The sequence below is a fragment of the Triturus cristatus genome, chromosome 9, assembly GCF_964204655.1.
Source record: "Triturus cristatus chromosome 9, aTriCri1.1, whole genome shotgun sequence".
Classification (NCBI taxonomy): Eukaryota; Metazoa; Chordata; class Amphibia; order Caudata; family Salamandridae; genus Triturus; species Triturus cristatus.
In genome coordinates, this window is record NC_140592.1 from 1,076,177,222 (window position 1) to 1,076,197,121 (window position 19,900).

A 19,900-nucleotide genomic window follows, 5' to 3' on the forward strand; every position below is an offset into this window, starting at 1 on the left:
AGGCTTTGCTGTTTTATCTGATGCTTTTGGCTAGGCGGGAGATTTGTGAACAATGACAGATCCGATACCCCCAGGAGTGGGGGACTGGCTTCAAGCAGTTATCTATAATTGTCGAATGGATATGGTCGGTAGACCTTGAAAGGCTAAAGAAAAAAAATATGGGCTGATTACCAAAGTTGGGATGATATGAGGGTCAAATAGTCAATCTAATGAGCGGTCCTGTGATTACACCTGGGCACAGCCATAAACCAGGATCTGGTCTAGGCTGAGTGGCATGGGCCATTGATTGTATTTGAACAGGCTAAGGGCTGGAAAGTGTTTTCAGAAGGCGCCTGACATTGCATTAATGGTGATATGAGGACAAAAAAAAAAGCTGAGGCAATTACATTTGCTATCAACAAGTTAGGAATCTAATAATGTGCACTTTTCTTTTGCAAGTGTTTTAAAAAATAGGAAGTTTTGGAGGAGGCTAAGCTGGGCCATCACAAGACTTTATACAATTTTCCTCAATTGCATGTGTTCATAAAATGTCTGCTGTACATCTAACAGAGGAAAGTCTTTGCCTTGACATTGGAACCCTTTGCACAAATGCTAAAAGAAAAGAACACATCCATCCATTTGTATACTAACCATGGGAATAGCATGCAGTGTCTATAATAGTGAAAAGAACATGTAAATTGTGAGTGTTAAGTGTAGCAAATTCAACTTTTCAGTATGTTCAACCCAGATTTGTTGTTGATTCGGGACCCTATTTTGCCATTATTTGCTTTTGCTTTTACTATTGCTAAACAACAGTAAGGTTTCTTTTATTTCCCTCTAACACATGTGCTGAACAGAACTACCTTTTCGACCCACTGAACTTTTCCAAAAAGTAGATTGTAAATTGTGCCTAAAGTACACTTTCACAGAGACGGGGGACATTAAATCCGAACATTTCTAATTTTTCAGCACGCGGGCGGTAACTGGGAAGCACTTTGTGCTCCTAGAGTCTGGATGTCTATTTGAAAGTAACGCAATACAGAGGAAGCACACAATTGGCTCCTTTATGATTCTGAAGCGGATTTAAATTTTTCATCTGCGCATTAAGGTTTTTACCAATAATAGAGGATGACACGTGCATTCTGTCTTTCATGAGAAATTGATGTCGCAGGATGTGCACCACTGTGTTTCTAGTCCTGATGAAGACCCTATGGTCAACCACACTCGTTTTCTGGGGGTCGAAACATTGAAGTGATATGAACACAGCGTACCATGCCCAAATAGGCATATCCATGAGAGGATGAAAACCATTTGTCTTTTTAAAGGACATTTACTACATTTGGGCACAAAAGCACATTTCTGTACATTTATGTTAATTGTGTTAAATGTCTGATTGTCCATTGTGTTAGCACCTGTGTTATTTATGAGGCACATTTTTTATTTGTCACAAACATTGTTCACAGTCTGTACTCTGTCTGGTTCTTCAATTATTTTTTTGATGTATTAGCACACACGGCATATGATTTTAAAATATATCAATTATTCTTATTCTTTCAGACAAATAGTGTTGTTGTCATTTCTAATGTCTGTCAGTAGTGTGTTTTTATGTATCATTAATTGATAGTCCCCCCAAAAATTATTGTGGACAAATTATTATGGACATACTTTACTCACAGAAAGTAGTTACCCTTTTCGTGGCAGAACTGCTGCTTCTTCACTAAAGTACACCTAAGGCATGGAAAGTTACATTTCATATGCAGGCTGCCGTGTATATTTACCGTGCCCACATATGTGACAATAATATATTTCTACCAGGAGCACTATTGCATTCGAGTTATGCTACAGCTGAAACACACTGCAGTAAAACAACAGGGTGCTAAATATAAAAATATTGGTCACACTCTGGACCTGATAATGAGTTTGGCTGGGCGGAGCAAGGTTCGCTCAGGCGCCACACCGACTAGGCTGTGGTTGGGCCACCCGCCAGATGAGGAGTTTCCTCCTGCCTGGCGGGCTTTTTTTTGCGTACCTATGGTGATGCCTCCAAAAATAGCCACCCTAATGGGAACGCCAAAAATTGTTCCTGCACACCATGGACTGTTAAGTCCATGCCATGCAGGAACTGGTGTGTATGCACACAGGGGGCACATGCTGTGCCCCCTCCATGCACCATAGGCTGCAGAGGCACAAGGGGGCCCTGTAGTACACCAGGGTTTTCATGGAGGTGGAACCGCATGAAAACCGTGGAGGAGCGGAAACTTGTAATATGCTTTGTGGGACAACGGTGGTCCCGCCAAGCATATAACTGTCTCTGCACTGCCGCACCACTGCCAGGGAATGGTGGTTCTCTGGCAGCTGCAGCGGGGTAATGGTGTTCTGACTGCCCTAATTGTAATAGGGTGGTTGGGAGACCTCTAGTGCCATGCAACAAGCTGTAATAGCCTGTTTTAAAGTGCCCAAAGATAGCTGCCTGAAGGATGATAACAAATATTGACTACGGACATCACTCAGCCTGGGGCAGAGATGGACAATATGATCTAGAGATTAATTTTGATAATTAAAAAGTCTACAGTCAGGAGAACTTGAATTAGAATTCCAAGGGCCTTCGACATATTTAAATTGGATAAAAAATATGTGTAATCTAAGGAACTTTTGTTTTATTGTTGTCTCTAAATTGGAGTCAATATACTTCTGGTTAGGATGAAAATAAGATTCCATTAGTAACTTTATATGTTTGTAGGTTGATATTTTTAATAAGTCTGTCAAGGAGAATGACTCCGGGAGGCTTTACCTGAAATCGTTTTTTGCAAGTTACCCAAGGCAACAACAAAAGATCCTTAATGGACGGCAAATTATGATCTGCCAGAGCTGCAGTGATCTGATCAGGGAAAAGGCAAGAGTCGACCGATGAATTCTGTCTCAATTCTGGATATACCATTCCTCTCAAGGAGTCCGCATTTGCAGAGGCACAACCACAGAAATAATTCATTTTCTGAGTCAGGTAGTCAACCTCAATTGATGGAAGGTCTAGTCTGATAATTGCATGTGGGGTTGAATTTCATAGATTAAATAAATGGCGTGCCTATTGAACGAAAACTATTTCTATTTTCTTTTCATTTAGAGCTTTCAAAGAGTAAGTCAGGAGTGGAAACACTTTTGCCCAAAAGGCTGTTATAGTGGGCCTGATCGCATGCCCTACATATGATTGCACAAACTGTTTTAACGCTCTTGTGATAGTAATGACCTTTGATTTTAGAGAATAAAGGTAATGTGCATGTGTTTGTCACCTATCTAAGTTAAATCCTAGATAGACTTATGAGTTTACTGACTCCACTGCATTGTTTCAAAGCTTCCATTTGAATTTCTGTACATTCCTCTCGAAGGACATGATTTTTGTTTTGCTAATGTTGGTATTAAACCATTAACCAGGTTATATTCATTAATTATTTTGATTTCACAGTGAAATGAAATCAAACGTGCATTTAATGTGTAGGCCTGTCTATCGATTTCCCTAATAGGCCTAGGTTGGATAACAATGTTTATTGACTATCTCCCTTCATGAAAGAACTTCAATGTTATTTAATGCTCAGTTTTTAAAATGTGACATAATGATGAAATCAGATATTAAGTTACATAAGCAAAAATGTAACTGTATACACATGGGCGGCCTGAGACAGAGCTGGTATGTCCAGTGCTGGAATACAAATCCTTCACTGAGAAAGATAACCATCCTGGCTGAGAGAACAAGGCCTAGCACTGAGTTCAGTAGAGGCAAATGGGTGTTACTGGTGACCACTTAGCTGGCAATAGTTATGTAGGAGCAGACAGGAGCAGACAGGTGCAGTTCAAATAACACAGGGCAGCTATAGCACTATCTGTTTTGAAATTGAGATGCCAGGGCGGTGATTAGCTTTTGATGTCCCTTATGAGGTTCAGAAACATCATGAACATTATACTTCCTAGTGGGAAGGTCAATGAGGTAACCATTAACCTCACCAAACAAGAATAACCAGAGTCACAGGTGTCAATCTGTGCCTGACCTACCTGCCATACTTCAGAGTCCATGGTGTATACAGATACTTGATGCCAGAGTCTCTCCCACAATCTCTCTGCTGTGTACATCTCCAGGACTCTCATAGATAATCATGCTTCAGCCTTGTAAAAGGGTGAAACCAGTATTAGCTAGGGGAGAGCTTAGTAAGCTGCAGACAGGCCTGGCTGGGTCCTGCTATGTTGAAAGATGGCATCCTGGGTACCTTTACTGTAAAGCAGACAAGAAGTGCTGCAAAAGAAAATGGGACTGTAAGAAAATAGTTATGATTAGGTAGCCGATTTTCTTCAATCACCGGCGCGTGCACAGGAAAAATCTGGCACCTCACCCACCATTTGTGCAGAATATTCCTGGACATGGGAAGACTCCATCTGAAGAACAGTTTCCCTGATGAAAGAAAAAGTCTCACTCCTGCTGTTGTAAGAAGAGGGACTACACAAGGACACAAGAACTGCTGGTATCAGGGATGGGAATTGCTCTCCAAGGTTCAAGTGGTTGGTCTCCTGTTTATGTGCTTTAGGTAAACAAAAAGCAGAAGGACTCCTGACTTAAAGAAGGCCCTGCTGAGTAAAGAGTACCCAACCCTGCAGGAGACCTGTCTGGAGAGAGGTGTGGTACCAGAAGCCTAAACTGAGAAGCTAGGGACTGTAGGACTGAACCAAAGAAGGTTTCCCAGAAATTAGAGATGAAGTATGAAGGCTTAACCTTTGACCAGGACAACTGCTCGATATATCTGACCTCTGCTCCATTGTTATCATCTTGAAATCGTTCCTAGGTCTCTGACCACCACAAACTGTTTTCACCTATAGTGCATGATTATTTCATGTTGCTTTTTGCCTCAAAATTTTAAGAATATCTCCAGTTCCTTTTAACCTATTTTGATGATCTGGGTGTTGTTTTGCTCATAAATGTTTTTTCTGTTTTTTAAGTTGATTTGGGAATATCATTGTGAGATGTTCTTAACTTTAAAATTCCCTGCTTCCTGTGCCATAGCTACCGGGTTGAGGAGAAATTCTCTCGGAGCTATGCTTTGATCTAACAACAGTGGTCATTGAGCTGTTATAGGTGTTCCCATTCAAATTATTAACACAATTTCTGACATTAGGCCTTTGATAATAGCAAATAAACTGATATTTCAGTCAGTGATTCAGTGGAACTTAGGGCCTGGTTACGATCTTGGCGGATGGGATACACCGTCATAAACATGCCGAATATCCCGTCCACTGTATTACAAGTTCCATAGATTATAGAGGAATTGTAATTTGGTGGACGTGTATCCTTCACATTTGTCATGAAGTAACCATGTCCACCAAGATCCTAATCAGGCCCTAAGATGTTGATAATGATATCATGAATTTCAGTACCAGGTATTTAAAATAGGAACACAAAAAAATTTAATAGAATGCTGATTCAAATATTCTCCAAGAAGATTTGACAACATATAAAAAAAACCTGCCTTTGGGATTTATAGGGGAATGTGTTTAGGGAAGCAGGTACCAACACCCACATTTGAAAATTTGTATAAACATACACACTTTACAATCTGCACCCTTTCCCTTTAATGGTAGATTGCAACTGTTAGTTTTATCTTGGCATCAAATTCTGCTTCATATTCTCGGGTTGACATGGAAGAAATTAAAGCAGACTTTAAACTGGAGAGGCTTGTAGGTTGGAAGGCCTCCAAATGCATTACCCGGCATAGCTGAGAAGGATGAGACTACTCATTTAGAATAAAATTCCCTGTGTATTATTTAAGATATATATATGCTTGACAATCATCATACACTGGATGCATTTACAAATGATGGGTGCTTGGAAAAACACATTCTTCTATGAAAGCCAAATAAGTGAAAGTGTCTCCTACTAAGTAGTTCTATGGGTTCACATCACAATGTTGATATACTTTGTGCTTTTCCAGCTATTATGATCAGGTATATTAGATTTATATTACACATTTGATTAGTTCCAATATCTTATAACTACTTGTGAATTTTTCTTATGATAGTCATAACTTATTCATGTTTGGGAATTACATTTCGATAAATAATCTGGAAAGATTTAATTACAAAGACTTTTACTAATGCCGGGTGCAAATTGCACGTATCTTTGTAAATTTGTCCCTAACAGTTTAAAAGAATAATAATAATAATGAGAACGTATCTCATTAAAGCCTCACTCATGGAAAACAAAAGGATAACATTATGTAGTCAAACCATAAAACTAACAAAAATGTGTACTTTTTAATTACTTATTTACAACATTTAAAATAAAATAGTTCTGCATTACAAGAACCACAGAAACCCCGAGCTGGGAATCTGCAAAAAGTGTGTGACTCAAAATAAATTTGCTTTAAATGTATTAAACAATTAAGAATGCTATCCCATTTATAAAGAAGAGATATAAGAAATATGAAGTACAAATAGGATTTATAGAATTTATGTTCACATACCCTGAAATCCAAGGAAGACATCCATCGATGGCCTTTTATTGTACACCAACTTTTATTTAGTGGGTGGTATAGTTGCATTTGAAGTTATTCACTTATGTTTTTTCAGTGTCTTCTAAAGTGAGCAGCCTGCCACATGCTTCCTCTGATGGCAACCCTAGAAAATGCATTGAAAATCCTATTTTAATGTTTAAATGTGGCAAAGCATATGTGGTAACCTTATACATTGCAGAGACAGAATAAGAGGGATCTTGAAAAAACGACATTCAATGATTAAAGATAGTGTTAGCTTGAATTCAGTACACATGGTTTCAAACCAGTAACTTATGTGCACGATGCCGGCCGCGACACAAACTTTATCCTATGTAACTTTCCAGTAAGTAAAACCAATGAAAAACTGAGCTGCTACCAACAGCCAGTGTAATGTCCAAAAACGGCCATTACAAAAATCATCAAAATTCATCCTGGACTGCATCTTTCATGAAAACTAAACCTTTCACCCAGGGAAAGCTTGCTACATTATTTCTTCATTCAAATATCCTGTGAAAACAGTCAATAAGTATTTCTTCACTAGGCATGACAATCAATTTCAATATATAAAAAAACACTTTCCTATTGAAATAACACCTTTTATTTAGTCAGATCTACACCAATGATAGGTACCAAACAAATATTCAAATATTCCAGTCAATAAGCTTTTCATTTTAACTGAAAATCACAGAGAACAGCTGTGAAGATCCCACCACAATATGCATGCTTCTAAACAGCAATTTTAAAACAAAACAAATACAATTACATACATTAACAACTGGGTTTATTCTTTTCCAGCAAGACACCAGGCAAGAAAATAATATACGTTCAACAGGACAGTGCATTACTACTATTATTAACCCATATGTAGTCTTATTATGGATTATGGGCACTCCCGCTTGACTGCGTTGAACAGTTGTGAGAGGCAAAAAGGAAGTATATATGTCTCCTGTACACTGAAGGTATTGCACCAAATTGTTATCTTGTCACCAGAATTCCCCAGGGAGAGACAGACAAAATAGTCAATTAGTGATTAGATTTTAGTAGTCAGGCAAAGCATCATCAAAGACATATGTGGTACAAATTCAATTCACCTGAAAATAATTGAAATCTAATTTAAAATATGGTTTGTATTTTTGCGTTTTTTCATGAACACTATGGTCAAATACGCAATTCTTATCCTTCCTAGTCTCATGTTGTCTCCTTATTAACTAAGCTTGTCATGTCTGGATGTTATTGGACTTGTATTGAGGTAGAGTGTTGTGTAAGAAATTTGGGTGAGTTGATGCCCACCTCAAGAAATAATGACACTAACTTGTGAGGGTGAAGCCCATGTCACTAAATTAATATGCGCTCGACCCCCCTGCAGCATTGGCACAACAGCAAAATAAAAAAAATCCAAACCAAATTAGAAAAATAGAGTAACATTTCTTAAACAAAATGACATGAACATGACAAAAATGTAATAAACTAAGCTGAAAAATGAGACTTCTGTGAAATCTCCTACTGACCGCGATAGAGTCTAAGGTCGGATATGCCAAGTTGTTTTTTTCCCTGTCAAAGATTTTACCTTCTAACTTCGTCAAAATCTTTGGAGGTCCAAATTCCAACATTGCAGGGTTTCTGGAACAGCTCCTTTTGGTACTTCTAAGGCTCCCATGACTTCAGGAACATCACTTTCGCAACAGGACTCTAGCAAAGGCCACAAGCAGAATCCAGACCGGGTTCAATTGGTACTGGCCAACTTGTCACCTCAGCCTGTTGTGTCCCTGTAATCACACTTAGAGGCTTGTGTGTCCCTGTAACCACAATGGACGTCAGCCCATTTACCCTTGGAGTACAATTCTTTATTATAGGTACAAGACGGAGCAGGTGCAGTACTTGAAGGTTCCTCTCAGGTCACAGACAGCAGGTCCAATTCTCTATTGATGTTCCTCTGGTCCAGAAAATATTTGGAGGAGGATGCAGTAATATGGCACATCTATGGTTGGCTCTAGCATGTGGGTGGAGATGACTACTCGACACTCCCTAATCAATAGGCAAATAGCTCCCAGTGACAACCCTGCCTCCTTTTTCAGCAGTTCCTGTTCATCCCACAGTGCCCTTCAATCCAAGAAGAGAAACCCTTTCTCCCATGTGCAGAGCTTGTGGCCTCCCAGTGATTGTCAAAAGTTAGAGATTAAAATTTATAAACTGACATTTTCTTGGATCCAGCTAGAGCTGTAGCAGTGAAAATAGCTGTTGGGGTTCTAATCACTTAAGGAACATGCCAATTTTAATTCCACAAATGTTCAACTTTTCCATTTCAGACACCCAATATTGTGGTCAACAAGGTGTAATTATGGGTAACTTAATTATATGTAAATGCAGGATTTCCTGCCTGTCAGAAAGGGTTATTTGGACAGATTTGACAGCAAGTGTTTAGGATGCTGCAGTCAGGCTACAAATGGTAGGCCTGAAGCCATATTTTACAAGACATCCTTTGGGTAGCACCATAAACGCAGCAGTCCACAGGTGGCATTTAACTTCTAGGCCCTAGGCGTATTTCCTACATAATTGTTTTATAGGCAAATTAAGTGTGTCAATAAGGAGTAAGCCAAGTTATCCATGTGTAAATGAGTAACAGAGGCATTTGTTTAGCAGGGGTAAAGTGCATGGAGTTAAAGGTTTGGGGCCATAGGTGGTTCTCACTTTTAACCTCCTGAAGGGGACTTGTACCGCCCACCTTGTGGTGACTCCAGGTACCTTCTTTGACACTCTGGTACTGAGCCAGAGATCATCCTCATACCCAAGCTCCTTGGGGATAGTAAGCATGAAGCATATTAGGTCAAGATGTGCTACTGCATACACAAATTAATTAGCCCATCATAATCCTTTACTTTTCTGCAATTTTATTCAACCATACAGTGCTTTACTGGACAAGTCCAGCAAAATCCTCCCAAGACTGGTGCATCCCTGAACCGCAGGTGATACTGTTCTAGGTTTAGACTAAATTTGTGTGAGAGCCTCCTCTATGGTGGCATACCTAACCAGGTCACCTGCAACTAGGGTCTATATTTTATCTCTCACAATGACAGTCATGTGCTTCCAAAGGCTACACCCGCAGTCCTTCTCTGGGATTCAGAGCTTACAAGCCCTTTATAAATGTCATTCCCCACCACATAACTAGGCACCACATCATTTGGGATGTGGATACTATGCTTACCTTTCCTAGGTACTTCTGCATCATTGCCACCATCAGCACTGGACTCAGAAGCCCTTCGGGACCTCAGGGGCATCCTGCGCTGGCTTTCTTCACTTCACCAAGGCCAACTTTATCTCCTCAGAAACCAAGGCCAAGTTTCTCTCCAAAGCAGCCAAGGACAACTTTTTCTCTTTAAAGTCAAGGATAGCCAGCTGCAATTTGTAATGCCCTCTCAGCCTGCCTGTCCTCTACCTCTGATGGGGACAAACTGAAAGATGACACACAACTCTCAGCCCTGGACAATGCAGGTGAAACCGCTCTTTGGGGAGACCCCCCCTCTAGCACTAGGGCCTCCTCAACTTCATCCTCATTCACCTCCGATGTAGACTGTAGCTGACAGACTTCTTCCTAGGCTGTGAGAAAAATAAAGTAATCCTATCTATTGGATTTCCGGCTCAACTTCAGCCATCTCTATTCACACATGCTCCTTAGCTCTACCATGCTAAGGGTCTCTAAAATAACCAGATCCACCGCAATGGCCACCGCAATGGCCCTAGAGACCGAAGGTGAAAAATTGAGTGCAAGAATGAATTTAGGAGAAAAAAATGACCCACAAACAAAATCATAATAAAAATCCAAAAAGTAAGCTTTTGCTGTCAACTTAGAAAGGGAATTTAATTTCAGTTTAAATCATTGTGTGGTGCTGCAAAACACAAGTCCTGGATTCCACCGCTGAACACCATTGTAAGAACAAGCAGTCACCCACATCAAGGATTAATGACAATAGCTTGTAAGTGTAAACCCTAAAGACACTAAATTAACCTGGGCTCAAGCCTTTGGTAGCCATTGCAAAGAGCATACAGGTTTAACTTAGGGCAATGCATAATAATAATAATAATTCATATTTGTAAAGCGTAAACATATCACCCATAAGGGCTTCAAGGCACTGGTGGCCGTTGAGGAGATTAAGTGATCTATTGCCTAGAGTCACATGATGCTGAGCTAAGCTGCCAATGGCGATCGAACTGTGACACCCCGAGCTCTGGAGTAGCCGCTCTGGCCACTGCACCACACCTCTCCCTTTATGTGTACAGTATTTACACAGTAAGAGAGCAATAATGTCAAAACAACAAACAAAAATACCAAGCAAATTCAATTAATAGATTATAATTTCATGAACACATGGACATCAAAACAACAAAAATACAACCAGGGGAATAGGAGACATGAACTTTTAAAGTTTTATGTAAAATAGTGTGAAAAAGCACTGAACATCAATTATGGTCTATGGAAGCTGGACAGCTGGATCTACCATGATTTCAGGCTGACCTGGATAAAGCGCTGGTCGAATATTCCAAGAGTGTTGGTCCCTGTTAAGGATTTTACCTTCTAGCTTAGTCTTTTTTATGGAACCCAAAACCCTCCGGCAGGGGCAATTCTGAAGCTATATCCAAGGAATGCACACGGAAATTAGACACCTTTGCTGTGAAGTCTCCCTGATAGGTCTGGATGTCTAGGAAGTCCAAAAATGTTTCAAGTCCACATTTTCAGGGTTGCTGGAGCAGATCCTCTGGTGCCCAAAGAATTTCACTCCTTTTGTTCTGGACAGAAAGTAGACAGACTTTGTAAAATCTTTGGGAGGCTAGGGGATGCTAGATAAGCCCCATAGGTGGCATTGGGATGTTACTAAGTTTAGCAACAAAAGAATGCAATATGCCTATAGGGACATCACAAATATTTCTTTTTATTATTCATAATTTGTTAGACCTGGCTTTTCCTGGGGGGTTTATCCCCAGACTTTCAGCTTTTTGGCCTCTTGTTTTTGACCCTGTTGTTGTAGGATTTAGGACTCTGGGCACTTTACCGCTGCTGATAAGTGCTAAAGTGCATATCCTCTCTGTGTAAGTTTTGAATATGGATTGGTGTATCCATAATTGGCTTGCTTGACTTACTATGACTTACTACTAAGTCCCTTGTACAGTGCACTGTGTGTGCCCAAGACTTGTAAGTCGAATGCTCCTAGTGGGTTTGCAGTACTGATTGTGCCGTCCACACAAGAGGTTCTCAGATCTGGCACTGCAGTGTCTGTTTGCAGTTTGGTACTGCCATGTCAACCTGGCAAGTGCATCTATTTGTCATTCCCAAAACTTCCTTTTTCTGACATGTGAGTAACCCCTAAGGTAGGCCCAAGGTACCCCTGTGGGCAGAGTGCAGTGTCTGTGAAAGGTAGAAAATGTTTTGTAGCATGTCCTGATAGTGAACTACAGGGAATTTCGTTTTTCACTATTAAAAGGTCTATCTGTTCCATAAGATAAAATGGGAGTTTATTTATAACATCTTATAAATATAACTTCCCATTGGGTCAAGATAGGAAGGTGAAGCATGCCTGAACTCCGAATCAAAAGATTCATCTTTTAGTAAGGATGCTTTTTACATTCTGTATTTGAAAATATCACTTTTAGAAAGTAGGTATTTTCTTGCTTGGCCATCCTGTGTGCCTCTGCTGGTTTGTGGATAGAATGTCTGGTTTTGGAATGACAGGGGCTGGGGATGTGCATTCGCTGTAGGCAGTCACTGGGTGAGGGTTGAGGTGTATCGTGCCTTTCCTAGATGAGTCAGGGCTGAACTAAATAGACCTGGGCTGCATTTAGAGTAGGGAGAGTAGATTTCCTTCCACCTGAATGGGCCTGGTCTGCCTTACATAATGCCGTCTCCACCTTCTGCTGGGAAGCTACACCAGAGAGGACAGAACTGGTTTACTGGCTCTGACACCAGAGAAAAAAGAGAAAGGGATTATAAATATGGGGGCCCAGATCCCTGAACTTTAGATTACTTCTGTAATTCAAGAGGAACCTCTGCCAAACTGAAGTAGAAGTACAGTGTGCTGTTTGGGGTTGGCCTGCAGTGGCTTTTTCTGACAAGGAGAGGATAAAGACTTTGCTGTGTGCTGTGTCTCCTGCTGGAGGAAGATCTCCAAGGGCTTGAAGTAGAAATTGCCCCCTGCTGTGAAATCTCAGTGATACAAAGACTTCCCCATCAGCTCCCCTGAACTTCCTTTGCGGGGAGTTCTGATCTGCCAGGAGGTGCCTTTTGCTGAATTGGGCCTCTGGAGGTTGTTCCTCCTGTTGGGAGCTGGAAAAGAGAACTGACATATCATCTCCCCTGCGTGTCAGTAAGGAACAGACGCGTCACCCCCCCTGGAGTAAGGAACTGACGCATTACCTTTCCTGCTGTTTTTGTTTGTGAATGTGATGCATCCAACGTACTTTGTGTTGAAAGTGTTGCATCTATAGCTATTTCTGGACAGAACTGTTTCTACCTTTTAAAAGTCATATTTTGATTACAGCATTGTGGATTTTTGTCATTTTGGTCTGACTGCTGGTCATGATGGCTTTGTAAATGATGTAGCTTTCTATAAAGATGGTGCTGGCCGACAAGGGGAGCCAATGCAGTTTCATTAGAATAGGGGTGGTGTGATCATATTTCTTCAGGCCCTGCATGAGACATGCTGTGGCATGTAGGATGGCCTTCAAATACACCATTGAGGAGTCTGGGAGGTCATGGACAATAGCAATACTTTCATGTGAGAATATGAGGACTTAAACAGCAGTTCTGAAGTCTTCTGTGTTGAAGACCCAGTCTGGCTTGGTTTTAGAAGACAGAGCTGGTCTTTGTGTTTTTTAACAATGTGTTACTTGAGGGTGAGGCTGGTGTCCAGAGCTGGTCTTTGTGTTTTTTAACAATGTGTTACTTGAGGGTCAGGCTGGTGTCCAGGGACACCCTTCACCTCTTTTCTTATCAGTATATTAGAAACCATGTGCCTAAAATTGCGAGAGTGTCACCTGAAATTTAAACTATTTGGACTTGAGCTTAAAATCAGCAAGGCTGTAAAGTAAAAGAATATATCTACATCCAACTTTACATTTTTCTAATAGCCTCAGATATATATTCTTAACATAATATATGTCATAGTTGAACTGAAAAGTCACTTTATTAAGTATGTTAAATATAGTCAGGTTGGAAGTCAAAACACCTCTGCCATTATTTTATTACCAGCATCATCTTGAAGGACGTTTGTTCATGTTCTTTCCCCAAAATATGTGAGGGAATGGAATCAAACTATTGGCTTTGTTTAGAGGAGGGTGGTTTTGAAAGCGTCTCAGATTTTTGGTGGAAATGCTAAATACAGAACTCCTTGGTCGGATTCCCTCCAACCTCGAGATACTATCACGGAAGACGTTACTACAGTGTATTTTTCTGCAGTTTTATTAATTCCTCCAGAGGCCTATGGCTTCTCCATTACTACCTAACTTCAAATCACGTCCGTGGTATCTTACAGTATACACTTGCAAGTATATTACAAACATCTGTTGCTCTTTTAATAAGTGCTGCTAGGGGTGCTTATAAATTAATTCTATACTTTGAGGTCTGCAACAGAATCCCCCATCTTTATTTCTCTGGACAAGCAAAGATATGTAAGTGCACAGGATAATTTTTTGTTTCAGGAGCACTGGATGCACTGCAGACTCATACTTATTTAAGAGGAGAAATAGTGCCATATACATTGAAAAAAATGCCATCAGTTTTCCTGTTTTTTTAGGAGAATTGGCACGTTTATGATTTTCACGTGCCAGCTACAAAAACACCCCTTGAATTTAATACAATTAAAGACCGTCAGAATTGCTGTCAAGATATACTAGGCTAATGCCATCAAGTGCCACTATAAAGGCATTTTACGTTAGGTGAAATCAATGAGAATATAGGTGCTTCTTAAGGATTTCAAGGAGCTGCGAAATAATGGCATTGGTCATGCCGAGTTATGCTTCCCAGGCTTTTCATTCCGATAAAGGGAACTGAACTAGAAACATAATTATTCAAATAAAGCCTTTAAAACTGGACACATTACAAACAAACTTAAACATGAAGCTGGAGGCGTGGCCTCAGAAATGGACCCAATTTCACAAGTGTGAACTCGAGCACTGTACAGTGCCCCAGGCGTCACAGTATTTAGCAGACAGCTGCTTTGAGAAGAAAATGATGAGCTGATGTGGACGATTGCAAGGACGTCCTGCACGCAGCACGTTTCACGGCCATTTCACTGGATGGAAGCAATGATAACCCTCGACTAGCACAACTGTCCTCTAAATCAGGGGGATAGGACAAAGAATATGCATAAACCATCCATTTGCATATGCACTAAAACGACAGAGCTGTGAGCAAAAAGCTCCAGTGAGCAGTGGCGGATGGTGACTTTTCAAAGTGGTAGGGCATAAAAAATGCCCAGGTGTATCATACATGTATGCTGCATGGGTTTTATACGTGCTCAGCCACTACATAATGTGCAGCTAAGCCTGTCAGTAGCTGGATAAAATAGGCCACAGGACAAACGTCGCCTATCTGTCAAGGTGGTGTTTCTATCTACCACATCACCATTTTCAAAGACAATGAGTGCCACTGAATTCAGCATTCGTAGCCTAATTTACTTGGTGCATGAGATTTACTCATGCACAAATCGACACGGCCGAACACAACAGACACACTGGTAGGGATAACACAACACACACTCACACAGTCAAAACAGAACACACGTGTACAAACGCAGACCAACTCAACACAGCATGCATACATATTGGCACAGACAACACAGTAACTTCACTTATTTTTTCAATACTAGCCCTCTATTCTCGCCAACATTGCTTCTTTATCTGCCCTCTCTTCTCGGCAGTTTTCCCTCATCTTCCCCCCTCTCTTGTCAGTAATTCCAACTGTCCTATAGTTCCAATAATCTTCACCCTGGTCTCCTTTTACCAGAATCTGCTGTACACTTTTCTCTGACTGTCCCACCCCATCTGTGTCCTTCTCAGTCTGTTGGTAGACACCACCTGCCTCCGTGCACATTCAATTGTGCACTTTTAGAAATGATCACCTTTATAGCAATGCACAGCTCTGAGAGAACATTCTATACTTACTTGGCCTCTTTGCTATAATTGTACTTAAGTACTTTTCATCTGGGCGAGCATAGCTGCCAAGTATCTCAGGTCAAAGCGTAACTAGTTAGGCCACGCTTGTTTCTTTCTCAGAATTCTGGGACTTGTAGTCTTAGTTTTATGCAAGTCAATGACTATGAGTCGCAGATTATAAGAAAAAAGTCCAGACTGGCCTACATAGTCATGTATGGACCTGGGAACCTTGTAAGACTGGTACCTTCAATGCAGGTCAGTCTGGCCCCTGGGTCTGCAGAATAGTTATTGTTAATTTAAAGATGTATGGTATAATCCTGCTGCCCCTGTCCCTCCCCCCAGTGGAAATGTTCACCATCAAGACACAGAAACAAGCAGAGTTAATAAATCCGAAGCCAACTCCAGAGAATAAGAACATCAAACTCTGGGCCACAGAGAGGGCTAGTCCTGAAAGAGCGGGAACGCAACCCCAACACACAGAGCAGGAAAAAGAACAAGGAAGGATCCTGCTTGAAAGGAAAAACCCAGTGTAAATGCACAAAGCCATACCAAGCAAAACTTTATTTAAACATAGCTGGCCAAAGGGCACACAGCACAAACAGGCGGGTGTTGAGCAGCGGAAAGAATACGTATGAAACCATTATGCTATCGTTCATTTCAAGACAATAATATATATCCAAATGCGAGTACAAATGATCGTGTAATGTCTGTAATCTTACCCGATCGAGAAGTCCACAGGGACTCAGAGGCACTGGGTCGATGCAGAAGTAGAGTTTTCCTTCCTTGTACCGTGCAGACTTTCTTACTGATCGACTTTCTCAGCGCGATGCTCTATTTCAGAGGCTCAAGCTGCTGTCTACTGACACCAACAAATACCTATCCAATCCTGCAACTGCTCTCATGAGAGAAGCGGCACGAATCGCACTGAACATGAGGTGCGTGTGTGTGGCGCCAGCAGTCTGCTCCGACGTCACGGTCTGTCTGTCGTCATAATCACAGTAGTTAGAGAAATCTGTCGAAATCGAGCCAATCACTGTCTGCATAAGCCACAGTGATTGGTCAACTTACAGTGCCACCCACGCGTGGCAGGCCTGCAAACGTGTGCCTCTCAGCCAATCCAGACGCTGCTCCAGCAGCACCAGGAGTGGCTTGAGCTGGGGATACTCCCCACCCATTTGTTGACCGGGGCTGCGGTGTGAAGCAACCCTCGCTCTCCTATTGTGCACGCCAGTGCGCATGTTCCTGCTGGGCTGAAAAATTACGAGACCCAAACCGAACATGCGCACTCTGCTGCGCTAGACCACCCTTGCTTGCTTGCAATGCATGTTGTCATTGTCAAACGTACTCACTTGTGAGTCAAACGAACCCACCTGCTGCTCCACCCCCTTCATAGCATCCTGACTGCCTCGTAAGTTTTGTTTGCTGCAGCCTAAGCCCGAATCGCCCAATGCCACTCTCTGATGATGAATGTGGCCATGTGGGCCATGGCGTTAATAGTGGGGCAATGCCCAAGCGCCCTAATAGATGCACCACCGCTGCCTTTGAGCTCCTTTGTCAAAAATGGTGTATTCTTTGAAGCAGCGGAATAAATAATGTGTTTGCCCTTGCAGGATATATTGTGACGTACAGTACTAGACTGCATCTTCCCTCATGTGCCACTAAAGGTTGCACTCCAAGGCCAATGTGCTGAATGTCTAATCACTTTGTCCACTGTATACCATCCATATGATTATGGCGCATCGTTGATGGTCTTCTGTGACTCATTCAACACACTAATAATCATGGGAGCATGCACAATGGCAAAAAGAGATTTTCTCATCTTCTGAAATAACACATTTTGAACACTGGCGAGCCAAGCTTATAATAAACTCAGGTGTAGCTGCAAGATAGCATACTGACCTTTATGAACAACTCAAACTTGTGTTGGCTACAGCTGCAATTTTTGCAAAATTATACGTGAGGGAATCACAATATTGTTTTTGTGTTTAACATTATACACAAAAACGTAATCAAAAGTTTCACAGGGAAGAGTTTTAGCAGCACCAAGGTTTGTCTGGATCATTTAATATTTTTAGCTGAGGGTATTACATATTCTTGGTGGTAAACATGGCAGTGATTGGTGCAAACACCTTTCAATGCAATATAGCAAATGTTAATTTGCAGCAATAATAATGTGTAAAAACAGCATGATTTAGCAGACCGGTTGCATTTGATTAAGAATAACAGGAACATCACAGCATCTATTTACACTAAAAACAGCAATACAGCACTCAATAATAGAGCCAAACCACAAAACAATTCAACAATAAATGAACTACAAGGTATCACAGAACAAAACCAACAAAAAACAATACACCTATATGTCACAGCAATGCAACGAGAGTACAGTAAGAATAGAACACAACATTTCCAACACAACAAAATTACATAAGAACACTACACAACATTCTCAACATGCAGCAAATACTCAATTAAAAAGAACAGCTAAATCAACACACCACAAGTATAAAACTTAACACTGCAATATTATAATGAGGAAAGACGGCAAAACAACACCTTAAAACATCGACAAAAACAGCCCAAAACAAGCGATACAAAACAAAACATAAACAACAATACAACAAAACAATTGTGTTGTACTTTTGTATTGTGTTAGCTTATGCAGTCTTTTGATATGTGTTGCTGTTTTGTTGTTGAGATGTACTGTTCTTTTATGCTGTTGCTTTCCTGTGGTTGGGCAGAATTTCTTTTTGTTGTATTGTGGTGTGGTATGATGTGCTATTATAATGCACAATTTATGAGAGAAAATCTTATGTCCCTGTGTCACATTTTGATACGTTGTAGAATTATGTTGTTTCTTTGTTCTTGTGGTTCTGTATAGTTTGTAGTATTGGTATTATTTTGTCATGTGTTGTTTTAGCTGGCCTGGTTTCTGTTGTAGGCTCCTATATTGTTGTTGTCTTGTTCAACATTCTCTTGTTTTTTTATCATTGTGTTTTGTGTTGTGTTAGACTGTGCTGCGTTTTTGCACAGTGTTTTTGTGGAGTGCTGCTATCTAATTTTATGTTCTTACTGGGCTGAGTGTGTTACTTCATATTGTATTCTGTTGTGCTTTTATGTGTTCTTTATGGTGTGCTGTCATGGCATTGTTAATGTGCTGTTATGTTGTTTATTTTTTATTTTGGATGATTAGTTGTGTTCATATGTTTAGTTGTATTTCTGTTATGCTGCTATTGTGTTTTTTGATACTCTTATGTTATGTAGTTCCTTTACAGATGAATCAAAGGTCAAAACATTGCCAGCCAACAGCAGCCTATTTCTTTGCAATTCCAGGAAAAAACTATCAATTTCAAATGTTGTAGAATAGCACCGCTAGAAGTAAACGTCAGTCAGTCTACAGCTACATGATGTAGCATGCCTTAAAACAACGCTCACAAGCCTTGGCACTTGTTTTTTACTCAAAACCAAAGGAGAATTATTTAGAATGCTATATATCACCCAAGTCGACTACCACTGTGCTTCGATTTTCTAATCAAGTCTTTGCAAATATTTAAGGCTTTTGGTTGAACAATTCAGGGGCATATTATCAAGCCCCTATCGCCACCACAAGGAAACTTTTTGTGACTTTGTGGTGGCGATGGGGTCAGCGCCGTATTGTCAAGGCACCGTTTTTGCTTTTTCCATGTGTGCAGCACACATGGAAAAAGCAAAATGCCATGGTTTGTTCATGTACAGGAAGGTGTCCCTTCCTGTACATGAACAAACCATTTTTCAAAATGCTATTTTGTAACTTCCATGAGTGCTGCACGAAGCAGCACACATGAAAGTTACAAAATGGCATTTTAGGTTTGTTTATGTGCAGGAAGGAACTCCTTCCTACTCATAAACAAACCTCCCTGCTTGCAGACACCCTTGCACCAGGGATGCCTGCGCTGGCGCTAAGTTGTGTAACTTAGCACGATCGCAGGGGGAATCGCCGGCTGCACCATATCCTTGTTAATATGATGAGAGGCGTTAACCCAAGACGGCTAACACCTCTCTCCACCCCTTCCTTGGTAATGTGCCCCATAGTATCTAGACAACAGGCATGAATAAACCGTATAACAATCAAGCATCAAAGGGAATGTAGTTCACTGAGGCTACACGAGCATACACATTTTTGCTGTAAATGATCTATCTTATGATCTTCTGTTCATTATTTTCATTATCATTGGTTAAAAATCCCCGCATAGAAAAAAAGATTTTTTCTA

General features: G+C 40.8%; 1 protein-coding gene across 3 annotated transcripts in view; it reads right to left on the minus strand.

Moving 5' to 3' along the window:
* LRFN5 (leucine rich repeat and fibronectin type III domain containing 5) overlaps nt 1-19,900 on the minus strand; it is a 1,003,469-nt gene that overhangs the window by 743,814 nt on the left and 239,755 nt on the right. For 2 of the 3 annotated variants that reach the window (XM_085626949.1, XM_085626947.1), the window contains exon 3: nt 6,480-6,633. The exons of the other annotated variant lie outside the window; for it this stretch is intronic. The gene's annotated coding sequence lies outside the window, so the exon portion shown is untranslated. The remainder of the gene's footprint in view (nt 1-6,479; nt 6,634-19,900) is intronic. 3 annotated transcript variants of the gene reach the window in all.